Raw genomic sequence first — 12,032 nt, forward strand, 5'->3', positions numbered from 1 at the left:
GATTTCAGAGGATGGATCACCTTTTTCAGCGGTTTGTTAAATAGACCTGAATTTTCTGTTTTGAAGTGGATCAATCATCATCATCACAGTACAACTTAAGTAACATCAATGAAAAGGAAGCTCAGCCTCATAATATTAACACTGTAGTATGTTGTAACAGGGTTTTTTTTATTAAAGCAGAATTTCTCTGAGACGACAATTGGAGCATCAAACACAATAAAAGTTTCTAGTTGCACTTGAGCGAGTGGCCTGTTGAGGTTGTTAGTTGAGATACTCATCCTGCGTCTCTCCAACTCCGAGCAGAGGGAGACCGCAGTGAACTCCACATTGGGCGGCTGCTCCTGCTCTTTTTCACGTAGAGAGAATGCAAGGGAAGAAAGTAAAGAAAGGTTGAAAAAGGCCTGAACTGTGCATCGCAACAGGCTTCCTCAGCTGTGCTGAGTAGCTGACGCAGAACAAGGGGTAGGGGAAATCTTGTCAGATCCAAGGATATAAGTCTGCATACGCTATCGCAACATCATCGAGCGTGCTTCGTAGGTCAAGAAAGAAACTGTTGCTAGTGCCAGTAACCCAAACTTAACCCGCTAAATAAGATGGGAATCATTTGGGAAGCGATCTATTGGATTGGTAAGGGCAACGTCCGCGCTAGACTCGAGAAGGCCACGAGAGTACAAGTATAATTATTGATAGACATCCTGAGAGGCCACCTGGGGGAAGAGGTAATTGCTTGTTTGGAATCAAAGTCTGGTCAAGCAACAATAGATTTGGTGGGTAAAATGATACTGGCACATATTATCCGGTGGGGAGATATTCAATGGGACGCTTGGAAGAGCAGGTGGAGATGAAGAGTTGGAGAACTTCAATTGTATACAACGTGGCGGGAATTTACCCGCTTCGGCTAAGAAGTGGCGGGAATATACGGGAAGCCGTACCCCAACCTTATATCCTCGCGGTGAATGCCCGAGAAGGGGTGGGGGGTTGGGCTCTCAGCTTGCCGGCACTGGAGTTTTAGTAGTATTCCGTCGAGAAGGTGCCCAGAATCTTGTGTTAATTCTTTTTATTCTTTTTTTATTGATTTGCGTGAGGATCCGCCTGGGGCGTCGCATTGGTTGTTGTTAATACGGCTGTCGGTGGGACGGCAAAAGGGCGGCAGCTCGGTTCCTACCACTCTTTATTTGGCGCGAATCCTTGGATGCCTTGAAACTGTCCGAACCTGTTCATTTGCATATACGTATCGGATGTTCTGAGTCGCCTGCAGGGGTACAACTATGTGATTCGTACCACTGGCTATGGATCAAAGGGCAGCCCTAGTTTGAAACAGTGTGTGACGGGGTGGGGGTCCCGTGGGGCGGTGAGCTCGGGGATGGTTGTGGATCGCCTATTTTTCGAACAGTTGTGATTCCTCTTTGCGTGGTGCTGCAAACGGGGTGTGGTGGGTTTTGTACAGAGGAGTTTTTTTTTGGTGGTTTCCTGTCACGTGAGTGGGAAATCTTGCAGAGGAAACAACAAGTCAGGTGCAGAAGCGACACAGTGTTTTAGGTTCAGAGCCAGCGTGAGGCTTCTGGCATCTCTTATCTTCAGAAGGGAACGTAGATGGGTTTCGATTCGTGGAGGTGTGGAATGGCCGAAGCAGATGTGGCGATGAGAACAGATCGTCAGGGTCAAGGGACACGGTTGGGTCTGGCTGGTGTGGTGCCGCGGTGTGCACCAATGGGGCACCCGGTTGGGTATAGGTCTGGGGAGCGTCAGTGGAAGTGGAAGGTTGTGGGGGGCTGGGTGTGAAGTTCCAGAGATCTCTTGAGTTGTGTACGCTAGTGGGGCTGGGGGAGGAGGGGCAAGGAAGCAGAGTAGGTTAGGGGTAGAGAGGGAGGGGAGCTGGTTCGGTGAGGGCATGTCTGGGGTGTGGGTAGAAGCGTGGGGCGCCTGTTGAGGTGGCGCAGTTTTGGGCTGGAAAGGGGGCGAGGCTTATGGGTGGTTTGGGCTGAAGTGTGTGGTGTACGGCTCGTGGGGGCTGGGGGGCGGGTGCCTGTGCTCGTGTCGAGGGTCGCGAGTGTCCGACGATCGTGTCCTTCTTGGTGGGGTGCGCGTGCAGTGTCGATCGTGTTTGTGTGGTCGATCGGATGTAATAGGCGTTGTGTGCTTATGCCCGATGCGTCTTACGAAGGGTAAAAGGGACAGCATAGCAAGAGGCGAAGCAGGCGCAAAAATGAACGGAAAGCTGGGAGTGGGGTGCGGGTGGGTTGGAGAGGAGAGGATCGAGGTGGTCGACCATGTTTCCGAACTTCGCCGCGGGTATTTGGGATGGTTAGGGGGGAGTGGGATGCGGGGGACAGAGAGGAGCGAGGAGTTGGGGTGGGGTGGTGCGATGGGGGGCGCGGGCTGCAAGGTCACCCGAAGGTTCCCGTTTTCCCTGTGAAGCGAGGCGAGAGCGGATGGGCGCGCGGCGAGCGGAAGCATCTTTGAGCTGGTCGGGAGGGTCCCGGGGGCGCGAGGTTGGAAAATCAGAGAGGAGGGGGGCGGGGGCAGGCGTCGAGTGCGAGTCCGGGGGGGGGCAAGGTGTCGTAGACGTGGTACACAATGCGCCGGTCCTGGAGTTCGTGAGCAAGGCCGGGGGTTCGGCGGCGGAGTGAGAGGGGAGAATTCTAGAAACGAAGGAAGGGTCCAACTGTTGTGATATACCTCTCAAAATTTACTTTTTAGTCTCAATCAACACTTATTACAAGAAAAATCTGGTGGATATTTTTAAAAGAACGCAAAAGACCCGACACGCATTTAGACAAGCGAATAAGTATCACAGATAGAGCGGGAGGCGGGTCTTGGTTCGAGGCCGGGTGCGGGAGCGGTGTGTCCGCACGGAGGGCCAAGGGTGGTTAAGGGCGCGGCGGTGGGTGGGTGGGGAAGGCCCGGGGTTCCGGGGGGTGTGGGATGGAGGGTGTGGACGCCCCTGTGGAGGATTCGAGAAGGTGCGAGACAGACCAACGAGTTGCGCATGACGGATAGGGAGGGTGACGGCTGGGCGGAGAAGGGGAGTGGTGGGTCGGGGAAGGTGCAGGATTGAGAATCGAGAGCTTAAGAGCGTGATTATTGAGAAAAATTGCAGTGGGTGGTGGCGGCTCGCGGGTGAGAGGAGACGCGAGAGTCGGGCGATGGGCGGAGGGAAGGGGAGAACTGGGTAAGAGGGAATGTTGTGAGGTGTTGGTGCATATGGTAGCTGCCTTTTAAGACTCCTTGCCGGCAGAACCCAAGATTTAATGCAGACTGAGAAGAAAAAACCAAAAAGATAACTCAGCGAGCGTCACCAGCAGTTGGATAACAGATCCATGCCGCGTCAATTATGCTGCAGCGCCCCAAAAATATGTATCTGAAAAATTATTTGAGCTACATAAAGGTCCCGTTGCATATTTCGTTGAGGGACCTCGGAGTACCGGGGAGTGCTGGACCGTGGTAATATGATGGGGAACAGGAGTGGGGGAGAGACGAGGTGGGATTACAGTGGGAGGTGAGGTCGGAGGGTGCACGGAAAATGCCTACTATGTTGGGCTATATGGAAAACAAGGTGATGTGATAATGTGTTGGGGGTTTCGTGGGTGTTGGCCCGCCTGAATAAGAAGAAAATTGTAGGGGAAAACCAGGCCAGATTGTTGTTTCAACTGGTCCAATTTCAGCTCGGGCTCCAAAGCTGGCGGCCCATCTGGGGAGACCCGGCGCTGCTGTCCAATTTCCTTTGTCAGGGGCACTGCGGCATCGCGCACAACCACACCGCACACACCCACAGCACCACACCACCAGCAGCTCCGCGCATGGACGAGAGGAGAGGACGACGTAGGGGCTTGGGGCGGGCAGGTGCACGATGCGGTGAGGGGGGGCTGCTGCTGCTACTGCCAGCCAGAAGTGGACGTGTCCGGGGCAGGCCGATTGGCGACACACTGCGGTCCGCCGGCTGATCTTAGACGGTCTAGATGGTGTGAGCCTGGGACCACTGTTACAGCCGGCACGTTAGCTACGTACCATTAAAAAAAAAGGCCATGACTATACGGCGGTTCTCCCGCAAGGAACGCACGCTTATGCGCGCCTGCCTGCAGACGAACGGGGCACCGGCAAGGGTTGGGGAGGCTACACCTGGTTCAAGGGGATCTACTCCGACGGGACCCAGGGGGGAATGCGCTGACTCGGGCTTCAAAAAACTGAATCAAAACAACAAACGGGTAAGCGCGAGAGGGCTGCAGGGCGCTGTCAAACCGAGCATCTTGACCAGGCGCTGAGCAAACGAGGTCGGTCTTGGTACTCCATGCTAAAGCAGCAGTTTGGCTGGGTGACCCTAGGCCTAACTGGCGGAGTCACTGTTTCTAACGGACGGGGCGGAGAGGGCTTTTGCTTTGCAAATGGGCCGACAGTCATCGGGCGGTGTCAGCGCGCATAATGCAGACCCCCCCTCGCACCCCACCCCGCGCGAATGCCTCCTCCCAAAATCTTCATTTGGCACGGGCAGGCGGGGCAGAGCGGCGCGCTGTCCGGGCAGGGCCAGCGGCCTCGAGCGGCTGACCGTGGCGCTGCTGCGCGAGACCTCGAAAAGGGTGGACGCTGGGTTGGTAAGTGCTGGGATACGGAGGCGGTCGTCACGGGCTGTGAGGGTTGGTGGAAGCTGGCGCGTGGCGCGGCAGGTCTGGCATTCCCCAGCGGTCGCCCAAGCGGGCGAAAGTCGTCATGGGAAGGGATAGTCGGGAATGATAGCTGAGGCAAAAAATCACCCCGCCTGGCCGCCCGTCCCGACCACGTGGTCTCTCTTGACTGCTCTCTTTCTCTTCCCACCCAACCGCCTCCTCCCCCCGTAGCTTTTTCCCTTTTCTATTCTTTTCTTTATCTGTAAATGAGATTCAAATGTTTATGGGTCCTTTCAACTGACCTAAAAAGAGGCAGATATTCGGATCAAGGCCGGAGCGGGGCAGGAATTGAAGTGGGGGTGGGAGGGTGGTGTCCCCGGGTCCAGGGCTTTGTCACCGCACTGGGCAAAGTACAGTAGAATAGGATAGGACTATATGGGCCCCGGTCTCTTTGAAGCAGGGCTGTCTAGAGATATGCCAGACTAGAGGACTCCCTCTTTATAGCTGTCATATTTATGTGTAGCCCAGCCCATTGGATTTTACTGAACATCAGTGTCAGTCTGTAAGTATCTTTAGCTTGGTCATGGTAAATCTCGCTGCTTCACTGACATCATTCACATAGGGGGTTTGACGCCTCCCATGTGAGATGAGGTAAAGAAGAACTTGTAGATTTCGCTGCTTTCTGTCCAAAAACCAGCTGACCTGAGCGCTCCTGGCCTTGAGCTGTGCACCATGCAATGACTTCATAGTACCAGGTCACTTGAGAGACACGTGATTACGCCAAGTAATCCTTTAGAAGAACGAGGCCCTGGGCACGTACACAGATAAGCACAAACCACATGTGGACAGAGACATAACACACTATTTTTTTGTGCCGACATGATGAGCCAGATCTTTGATTAGTCACTACATGGGCATTTAATCAGCATATAATTGACCAGTCATTTAGCATTTAGCTCTTGGAGATTGGGATTTTTACAATTTCCCAACACTGTATAGGTAAATCATTCATGAGCCAACTGTAAAAAGCAATAAGCAAATGATTTGTTACTCAGACTGACCATTTAGCTGAAACCCTACACTGCTTTGTGAAACCATCTTCCAACAGCATCCACGCCAACTAAAATGTAAAGCCTCTACACTCATTCCCATGTGTCAACTCCTCAAAAAGTGGCTTTGCATTTACAGTATAACATTAAAAACACAAGTTGTTGCTGTGGAATAAAAGGATGGGTCTTGTCACAGCCTGACTGCTCCAGTAAATCTGTAAGTGTTTTCAAGGGACCACAATTCACCAGATTTTCCACTACAGCAAACCATTCTCCCAGCTTGGCTACAACTCCCAACAGCCAGCTGAAGGAGGGTGTCACTTAATCTTCTTTTTTTTTTTGTTTGATTTCCACAGCACCTCATTTCACATTGCTGAAACACATGACATTTTCTCTCACACTCACACACACGCTCGCGTGTTTGGTTACTATTTACTTACACACTGCTGTCAGTCACGGACATGGCATCGTCGGTCAAGGCGTCACTGGACACCTCGCTGTCATTGGTGCTGCTGACGGGGGCAAAAGAGCCCACATGGCAGGGGTTGAGCGAGTCTCCTCTCTTGTACGATCTGGGGGGGGGTTACAACAACGGAAATCAGATTAATACTAATGCAATGCTATGAAACAGTATCCAACAGGTGGGTGACATTCCTGCTCTGTGACAAATCAGAGCGTATTCGACTCCTGTTGGAGATCTGAGATGAAGACAGTCTGTATCCTCTGAGGTTTTAGTGACTGAATGAGCAAATGTGTTTGTGTTTACTACCAACAACAACTAAACCCTGCAATGAATGAATGAATGTGATGGGCTACTCTGGGGCCTTGCAACCTCCTCCCCTCAAATCCATGTTCATGTGCACTGGGAAAGATGTGGGTTTTCTCCTCATGCCTTCTCAAATAGCCTCGAATTTCTCTCTTTCCGTTTCTCTCATTCACACTCACTCTTTCCTCTGCATTCATCCCCCGCTGTGCATGCATTCTTGCGTACAGAAGGAGGAGAAAAGGGGGGAGTGACCAAATGTAACAGGAAAAAAAACACACACACAAAAAAAACAGTACAGAACGGAAGCATGAGAGTGTGTCAGAGAAGGGAAAAAAAGGGGAGAGGAAAAGAGGGGGGTCTTCATGAGGAGGGAGAGACCCAGCAGGACTAAAGCTGTAGGCCCCCAACTCCAGGCTGACCTTCAGAGGGGCTTGCAAAGAGTCAGGTATTTAACACAGCTGGCCTTGCATTCTTCCCTCCCTGCCTCTCTCTCACCCCCTCATTTATCCTTTCTCCTCCCTCCCATTCTATCATGAGGTGCACCCCCCCCTTCTCTCTCTCTGTCCTTCCTTTCCGCTCTCTTTCCCCTCACTTTCGCTCAAAAAAGCATGCCTCGTAGTCCCCATCCCTGAAATTTCAAAAGGAAAAAAAAGATAAAAGTGGAGAGAGGCGAGGGGAGGGAAGGGAGGGGGGGCGAAGTAGAGAATCAGAGGAGAATTGACGCAAACAAGAAAAGAGGGAGGAAGAGAGAGTGAGGGTTGGGATGGGGAGGTGTTGATTCTGTAGTGTAGCTGCTGCCGTTTCAAGGGTTTGTTTTTTTTTTTTTTAAAAGAAAGAAAGTCAGATGACAAGAGGTGAGGAGAGGGAAGTGAAATGGGTTCCACATGTTTTGAATCCGTAGGGTGACAATGGGAGGGGTCTCATGTCAAAAGAGGACTATACTCACTAACTACCAACACACACACACACACACACACACACAAGCTGTCAATCCAAAGCAGGTGGCTGTCACTTCACTAAGCCTGTCATACTCACTGTAAAAGATCTTTGTGAAACTTTTAATTCACTATCCCACTAGCACATTTTTTTATATACAGCACCTCCTCAGGAAAAGCTCATATTAGTTTGGGATGCAGTTTGATTTACTCAAAAATGCACATGCAGAGGTGGAAAGGCCATAATAAGCATCCAAAAAGAAACTCCACCATTTCAAAGTGCCATGTATAGATCTGCTATAGATGTGTGTGTCTGCCAGAGGCTTGAGGACAGCGTGGTACAGGAGGAGGCATAGCATAGCAATGTCATCATCTATTATTTGCTGGCTGGGGCCGGAGCCAGCCGTGCTCTGTGAACTTTTTCCCGTGGAAGACGATCCCCTCATTCTGCTGAACTATTTCAAAGCCCCGGAAATCCAGGCGAGCGCCAGCGGAGGGCTGCTGCTGCCGGAGCTGCTGGAGCTGGTGAGAGGGGGGCCAGAGAGCCAGGGACTTCTCTGCAGAACTTAAAAAGAAACCCCCCCTCAAGTGATTTGGAGAAAAACATGTGTTGCACTTTTTTTTTTTTTTTTTTTTTAGGCATGTCTGTCACCAGGTTCCCTAGCAAGTGTGGATCCACTACTCATTGCAACAATTCTGGTTCTAAACCACTGAATAGAGTTTGTTTTAAGAAGCTCTCCATCATCTGTATTCCCCTTTCCATCACTCCCCCGCCCCATGACACCGTGGCCCTCTGGACGCCTTCTCCGACAGTCCCCACCAAGCGCTTTGGCTTTGGAAATCCACAACTCCATCCTCCTCCTCCGTTGGCGTGGGCAGGTATCCAACCATACAACTTTAAGGTCGCTCACACACGTTCGAGTTGAACGTTGATCGGGTTCTCCCCCCCAGTCTCACCGTATCCGAGGTAGAATGCAGAGGTCAGAAAGCAGTCTGGTACGCGTTATCCTCCATGTTCGCCTGGAACTCTCGGTCTGCGCCTGTCGCAACATCGCAGAGTCTATGTGTTGCTTCTTGATATGTTCCCGTATGAGTTTTGGTCCGCGGCTTGTGCTGCTGGCGCGATGCTGGTTGTTCCGATGTAGCGCTTGTTAATTGCTTTGGCGGCTCTCTGCGTTATTGGTGTCCTTGAGGTCCATTCTGCCGAAAGCCCATTCAGGCGAACCAGAAGTCTAAAGTGTCCACAACATTTCTCCTCGCTCCAGGAATGTCCTGAAAAGAAGAGCACCTCCTGGTCCCCGAGAAGAGAGTGCAAAGACTTTGGTCCACCGGAGAGCGGGTGAATCCGGGCACTCCCTCGCCCCGGCTCCGCGAGACCATCCGGTTCCTCCTCGCCGAGGAGCCCGGAGAGCCGAGCTACCACCGATTTCGGGGGTTTCCTGCGGTTTTCATCATCAGCCAGTTTGCCGGGGAGCAGTGGCGGCCCTCAGCCTCCCTCCCACCGATACACAAAGGGGTCGGGGAGCATTACTTCTCCTGAAACTACGGCGATATGGTCCATAAGCCGGCCCGCTCATTGGCTCTGAAGGCAGCGGGGAGAGAGCCCGTGTGTTGTTCGCCTCCTCTTGAGCTTCTATCTAAGTAATCTCCTCACTCTCTTTTATGTCACGGGGGAGCTCTCTCTGGCTCCCCCTCTTCCTCTGAAACACAAATATTTGATCTAACAAAACCCAATCCGCCCCAACTTCAAAGGGGAGCCAGAGAGAGACGCACGCGAGAGTCTTTTTCAGACCCTCGCTGCACTTTTTAGCAGAAGAAGAACAGGCTAGTCCACAGAAAGAAAGAAAGAAAGAAAAGCCGGAGAAAACGCGCAGCAGCATTACAAACCACATTCTTCAGATTCTCACTGAGGCTTTTCTTTCTCCTACTGGGGTTAGGACGCAAATGAACCACACGTAGCAGTGATTCCGCACATGCACGTCGAGACTGAAAACCACCTACGATGCCCCGAGCTGAACACACACCACCCACTCTTTTCCACACAATCCCAGAAGTAGGTATTTACAGTATGTAAACGGGGGGCTCGACCGAAACGCCATTAAAGAATGGATGACCCGCTCAGAGTGCCGCCGCATTACGCCACGGACACGGCTTATTCTGCCTTCGGATCCATCCACAGGCTGATGTGGGACGTTAGAGCTGCCCGCTTGCACAACGCAAGCAACATGTCCCTCTGCCATCAAGTGCCACTTTCTCAAGTCCGGGCAGTCGTTTCTACGTCTCTACATCCTCATCACAACGGCTAAATCACGTCAAATCAGCCATCCCTCCCTCCCCCCTACCTCCCCTCCCACCGCGAGTACCTGTTAGACTTGAGGGGACAAACTCGAAGAGATCGAAAAACGGAGCAAAATAGTGAATGGGAGTGGAGTCTGGCTGCTGACTGCACTCACTGTGGAGCTTTTAACAGGCTCCAACCGTTCAAACATCCAGCTGTGCTTGCTCTGTTGTTTCCCACTATCGCAGAGAGGGCAGATGAGCACTTGTCCGACAGTATCGCCTCCAACCGCACTGTGTACACACACGTGGCCACTGCTCAGTGTTAGAAACTTGCACAGATGGGACGGAAAAAAGCTCCGGAAACCAAGCACACCTCAACCCCCCCCCCCCCTCCCCTAATACCAATAACCATAGGCTACTTCTGATGAGAATACACATAAAACGTGGCCGTACAGTCTATAAGTGTGTTTAAGGTTCTTTAACCGTTAACGTTTAAGCGGAAAAACAAACCGTTTTAGCGTCCAATCCCAAGGTACCCAAAGTCTCAAGATCTCTTGTGTTGTGTGTGTGGGGGGGAATTCCCACAAAAAAAGAGAAACGGACTACTTCAGTTTTCTACTTTAACTTTAAATGTAAAAAATAAAAAAAATAAAAAATAAAAAAAATAAAATAAAACAAATGTCGCAAAGAAAATGAAGTGAATGCTAGAGAAAGGATCGGACGCGTTTTGGGCTCTTTACGCGTGAGAAAAGCGGCTCGTTTCCCCCAGAACATTACTTCAAAGGCGAGTCAACAGCACATCAAAGGGAACTCCAATGGGGGGGCCACTGCGAGGAGGCACACACTCTTGTAACTTACCATCGATCCACGAGTTCTCTCCTCAAATTAAACTCCACTTGTTGTTATTTTATCCACACACACGCAAGCACCAAAAAAACAAAACAAAAAAAAAGCGCGTATAATCCACAACACTGGTCTCCGCGACGCGTCCACTCCACATACAGTCCCGGTTCAGGTTTGAGTCGGTTCACGGAGAGAAAAATGCACTCGAGAGGAAAAAAAAATACCGCTTTTTCCTCCCTCCTCCTCTTTTCTCCTCCCTATGGTTTCAGGCTGCCATGCCGCACGGTAGGTTCTCTCCTGCAGGCGACTCCAACACCAACTGAGCAGACAGGCTGGAGCAGCGCACTTCAAAGTGAGGAACCGACTGCCGGGTCCCGACAGCTGCATAAAAAACAATTGCAGCTTGATGCCTCCGAATCAAAAAAAAAAACAAGTGGCGGAGCTTCCTGGATCCGTTGCAGCCACTCGGGATGAGGCTGTATTTTAAAGGTGGCTCGCTTTATTTCCCGACCTGCGAGCGTTTTTTTTCTCCGCCACGTTTTGCCAATCTTTTCCCCCTCCAGATCACGAAGTTGCAGCTAACATAGTGAGGACCTTATCAAAGACAAGCAATCTTGAGCCAACTCCCTGAGGCTTTGGAGCGTCAGAAGTAACTGATCTGCCGCCCCAATAGCATTATCGCTACAATCCCTCTGTTGCTACATAAACTTTAAAGACGCAGGGATCTTTTCTTTTTCAAGACCCGCATAGTTTCTGAGATTAATCCGTTGGAGTCCTGGGGATGCACAATGCATGCAGCGGCGTGTATCAAATAGCACGTTCATATCCCTCTTATGATTTTTCTTTTTTTTTGGTCACATAACAAGAAGACAATAGGCCCAGTAGAATAATGAAACTATGATTTTTAATCCCCTTAAGGCAGTGTTTGGGAGGGAGAGAGGCACAGATGTGTCCCTCCTGCAGAATTCAAAGGACTTGCTGAAAAGAAGAAGAAGAAGAAAAAAAAAAAAGAAACTTCAGCAGGACAAAAGTTTTCTGCGTTCAGCTTAAACTCAGGCATTTTGAATTAAAGTCACTTTAACCATCCACAGATTTAGATACAACATGTTGCAATGGGGAATCACAGTGTGGTTATCACTCCACAGCTCCTACCAGTGGCAGTGGGGGCACATGGTACATGCATGCACACCAGTTTAAAACATCTGCTCAGCCAGGATAAGTTCCCCTGAAGGATGTTATCATATCATTTAAGCAACAGAAGAAATACTCCTCTCTGCGGCTCTGACAGTGCGGCTCTCTCTCCGCTCTGTGTGACCCTAAACTGCAGCGCAGATAACATGAAAGGGACCGAAAAGAAGCCCATAGACAGATCAGACATTCATCCATTCACCGGGTTTCACTGAGAGGAGTTGTTTGGCGGCAGACAGCAGTGGACATTTTGGACACTACAGTTTCTTTATTGGCACTGCTACAGGCTGTGATGTTAATAGTGTTTATATAACAGAGCCAATAGTGTTCAAATGAGCCGCCACAGGAGACCCTCTGTGCAAGACGACTG

At 50.9% G+C, this 12,032-nt stretch overlaps 1 pseudogene; it reads right to left on the bottom strand.

The window, feature by feature from the left end:
- Positions 1 to 11,653, bottom strand: part of LOC118323157 — a 20,339-nt pseudogene extending 8,686 nt beyond the window's left edge.
- Positions 11,654 to 12,032: the final 379 nt, after the last annotated feature.

Source organism: Morone saxatilis, unplaced genomic scaffold, assembly GCF_004916995.1.
Source record: "Morone saxatilis isolate NCDOM2014 unplaced genomic scaffold, NCSU_SB_2.0 Contig14, whole genome shotgun sequence".
Taxonomy (NCBI): domain Eukaryota; kingdom Metazoa; phylum Chordata; class Actinopteri; family Moronidae; genus Morone; species Morone saxatilis.